The following is a 4,813-nucleotide window of genomic DNA, read 5'->3' as shown; positions in this document are numbered from 1 at the left end:
GACACTCCAGGGGCATTTGGAGATCTGGCTTCAAATTGCAAGTGCCCATTTCTCAAGTCTATGCTGGGACCAAAGCCTAGAGCAATGCATCCACTGTGGTAGGCCTTGGGTCAAAAAACAGGGTGCATGGGAAATTCCCTTTAACAGAAGGTCTTCTGAAGAAGAGGTCCCATGGAACAAAGGCAGGTCTTTGATCTAGAATGGGTTAGGGGCCTGGTGTGGCCTCATCTTTGGCAGGACACCCCGAATATCAGATGAGGCCCAGGACCTCCAAGGCAATGACTTGGAAAAGACAACTTACACAGTCAAACGCTGATCTTAGTCTGGTAGAGAGCAGATGTAGGAGAGAAGGGTGTTTTCCCACCATGCAGCCCCAGGCTGGTGGAGAAAAATCAACCCTCCTTGGTAGAACCTCCAGGTGAAAAGTTTTTTGCACCCCAATAAGCCTCTCTGCCAATGTAGCAATCCAAGTCAGACAAAATTAGAAAAAGCTCTGTTTTAATGGGTAAAGTGTTCCCAGATGATTCTTTGGCCTCTGAGAAAAGAGACAGGACTAGAGACTGAAAAACCATGTGTCTGTTTTCTGGGAGGCAGTTTAAATATCCTGTGGAAGTGGTCTTGAGCATCTCTGGGTAGGAGCCATGTTTGGTGGGACTTTCTGAGGGGCAGGGTTTTGGCAGAAGACAAATGACTAATTTAGATCTGAAAACTTGTGAGCATATCTTGAATTAGTTTATTTTTTTTCCTCAGTCTAGAATGTTACTTTTATTTATTTGTTTATTTTTTAAATTACACTCATGATATTAATCACATTTGTGGTATTCATAGATTACATTCGCAGTATTCATTCAATTATATATATATTTAATTTTAAATGTTTAATGTCATTTCTTGAAGTGGGTAGGAGGTCTTAATTACAGGCTTACAGCACAATGGGAGGACCCCGGAGGGCAGAAGTTCCCTACTGATGTTTTACAATCTTGCATCTAAGCTGTTAATGCCCATTATTCAGGATACACAGACAAGGAACTTCCCTTAAGCATTCAGGAGGGTGGAAGCTGGCAGGGAATTAGCATTGGGAGGATATCAAGGTCAAGGTCTGCAAGCAAGGCAACAGTTACCAAAAATGGGGGCCAGGCCCTGCAGGTCCCCCTTTTATTAAAAAAATGAGCTTCTGACTTCGGTTGCATGGGATGTCAGCAGGTCACCTTACCCATCATGGAGACACCTGCCCAGGCCACACAGGTGCTCTGTCTTAGGTTGGTGAGTGCCCCCCAGGTATTACCCATCTCTGAATACTCATTATCATACCGGCTCAATTGTGTGTGAACTGCATGGTTAATTGCTGCCACGTTGGAGTCCTTGTAAGTTAGTATCCCAAAAGCAAATGAAACTTGAGTTTATAAATTTATAATTTTCAAATCGAGATGTATATAACTACGGAATTAAATTTTTCATGCCCAATAGAATGAAAGATTAACTAACTGTGGTAGCTACTTTTGTTGCCAGGGTCTCCACTGTGCTAGCTGTAGTAAGCAATTATGAAATGGTAATCCCAGAAACAGTAGCAGCGGTGTGTGCCATTGTTATAACAGCAACAGCGGCAGCAGCAATGTCAAATTCTCTTCTGGATTGTGTGGACATCCACTGGCATGGATACAACTCCAGGAACACAAACCACCAAAGCCCATTTTTCTTGATCTCAGCATGACTTTGGCTGGCAGCTCTTCTGGAGAATGCAATCTCATGGCTACAGTTCATAGGCTTACATTAATGCTTGCCAAAGGTGGACATAATGGGCTCTCAATCTCCATTGGCATCAGAAGGGTAGATTTTTTCATGATGACCCATTAGGTCTCTGTCATGTTGGGCTTCAGCAGCAGCTAAGGGACATGTTCAGTGCTCAGGAATCCAAAGAGGAACCTCTTTGTCCTGTCTTTATACCAGTACCAAGCTGTTTTTATTATTATAGCTCTATAGTAGAGTTTGAGGTCAGGGATGGTGATGCCTCCAAAGGTTGCTTTATCGTATAGGATTCTTTTAGCTATCCTGGGTCTTTTGTTTTTCCATATGAAGTTGAGTATTTTTTTTCCAAGTCTGTGAAGAATTGTGTTGGGATTTTGATGGGGATTGCATTGAATCTGTAGATTGCTTTTGGTAATATTGCCATTTTTACTATGTTAATCCTACCTATCCATGAGCATGGGAGATCCTTCCATTTTCTGATATCTTCTTCAATTTCTTTCTTTAGAGATTTAAAGTTCTTATCAAAAAGGTCATTCACTTGTTTGGTTAGTGTTATCCCAAGGTATTTTATGTTATTTGTGGCTATTGCAAAGGGTGATGTTTCTCTGACTTCTTTCTCAGCCCTTTTATCATTTGTGTATAGGAGGGCTACTCATTTTTTTTGAGTTGATCTTGTATCCTGCCACTTTACTGAAAGAGTTTATCAGCTGTAGGAGTTCCCTGGTAGAGGTTTTGGGGTCACTTATGTATACTATCATATCATCTGCAAATAGTGAAAGTTTGACTTCTTCCTTTCCAATTTGTATCCCTTTGATCTCCTCTTGTTGTCTTATTGCTCTAGCTAGAACTTCTAGTAGAATTAGTATATTTTTTAACCTTCAACAAAGAAGTTTCATTTTGCATTGGAAGGCAATTAATAAAAAACAAACAATTGGTATTCATGCAGGGAGTGTAAACTGTGGGTCTAAAAGGGACACCTATTTTACCCATGTCACTCCAAGAGTCAAGAATCACTGTGAATAGAGGGTAGAAAGATTGGAAGAACCAGAGGTAGTGGACATTTGTAGTGAAACATTATTTGTGAGACATGACAGGATTCTTGCACACATGAACTTACAGCAGTGGCAACTGTGGACATAAGACTCACACAAGATCAAACAAGGTAAAAATTCCTCCATGGATGGGGAGAAAGACTCTTGAAGTCCCAATTTGAGGAACTATTGACAGATGATGGCTTCTCAGGGAAGGAGAGCCAGTTTTCTTTAGGGGTGAGGCCACTTGGTAGGTTGCTCTTGCTCCATTTGATGATCCTCTTCCTGTGTGAATAGTAGAAGCAATAAATAGACTGGATGGGTTTTAAAGAGTTCATGAAGTCTGCACAGAAAAGTAGTCATTGGAAGGGAATGAGTGGAGGTATATTTGATTAAAACATATTATATGCATATATAAAATTCTCAAACAATAAATTAAAAAAGAAAAAGAAAATTATTCCCCCTCTCCAATTGCAAATGACCATTTTATAGGAGAAACATGTTGAACTTCATTTACTTTATCTTCATTTCATAATTTTCAATTTTGTGGGGTTCGATTCAATTTCAGTACCCTATGCATGACAAGAAACCACTCTACGATTGAGCTATACAACCAGATTGTCAACACTAGCTATAATGAAATAAATTGAAATGAAAATAGTAAAAAGAACATCATTTTTCAATCTGTTATCAATTACTTTTAAATAATACTTCATTTTTTTCTATATACATAGGCAAATGGCCACTTACACAAAAGTATAGGTATTAAAGGGTGAATTGATGGTCCTATTTTCTGTTTTGACACACATATTTGTCATGACTATGATCTTCTAGAAATTATAATAGCAGCCTGGTGGTGGTGGAACACACTTTTAATCCCAGCACTTGGGAGTCAGAGGCAGGAGGATCTCTGTGACTTTGAAGACAGCCTGGTCTACAAAACGAGTTCTGGGACAACCAGGGCTATTACACAGAGAAACCCCATTGTGGGATATTTGATCACACTGTGAAACTCTGAGACAGTGTTAACAAAACTAACTTTGGATTGGGGGCAGAGCCAGCAACTAAACTGACAGGAATTAGCCATAGAGAGGACAGAGGAACCAGGAATGCTGATAGAGAGATACACAGGAAGGAGTAGGGAGGAACTTGGAGATTCATGGTCTTTTCTTGGTATGGGATGAGTGGAGACATGCTTCTCCTGCTGGGTCTCCAGTCAAAAAGGAAGGTCAGCTGGTTCCTCCTCAGCTTCTGGGATCTAACAGGTTTTTACACCAACATCTGACTCCCAAGTCTTTATTGGCAATTAGAATGATAGAGACTTAGTTAAAACTTTCATTTGATAGCCACAGCCAAAATGGTGCCAGTGAGACTGGAAATCCTGCCGGGCTACAGTCTGAGTGGCAGGGTGCTTACTGTGGGGCCACAGGGCCCAAAATGGTAGTTAAAATCCCAGTAGATTCAGGTGCAGCCCCTAAGCTAACAGAAAAACCAAAAAAAAATATGATAGTAACTCCATAGTAATTACTTTGCTTAATTTTCAAAATTGTCAGGTAGGAATTATTATAATCCCCATTTTTCAGTAAGAAATTTGAAGCTTATACTTAGAAATTAATACACTTGTGGGGGTAGATTCAAATATATACCTATAAGACTTTAAAACCTATGGAAACCTCATTGAGTGATTATAAATGATTTTCTATTTCTCTTTGTTCCTCTAACCTATTAAAAATAATGAATATTTTAGATTTTATACTCTTAACAGAATACTACATATTGCATATTTTTAAGACAATCTTCCTGAGCTGAATTTTCTCATACTTTTAGAGCAATTTAGAAGACAAAAGTACTATACACTGACAGAGTATATGCTGTTCTATTTTCTGATCAAGACATACAGTTTAGCAGAATATCATCAGTAACAATTTCATCGATTTTTTTCCCCAGTTGTGTTTGGTTCTATCCTGAGTCTCTGGGCTGTCCAGTCTCTGGTTCCTGGCCATAGAGGCAGTCAGGCACAGGATCCCTCTCACAGC

This window comes from Peromyscus maniculatus, chromosome X (assembly GCF_049852395.1).
Source record: "Peromyscus maniculatus bairdii isolate BWxNUB_F1_BW_parent chromosome X, HU_Pman_BW_mat_3.1, whole genome shotgun sequence".
NCBI lineage: Eukaryota > Metazoa > Chordata > Mammalia > Rodentia > Cricetidae > Peromyscus > Peromyscus maniculatus.
The sequence above is the reverse complement of the archived record's forward strand: the minus strand, read 5'-3'. Positions refer to the sequence as shown.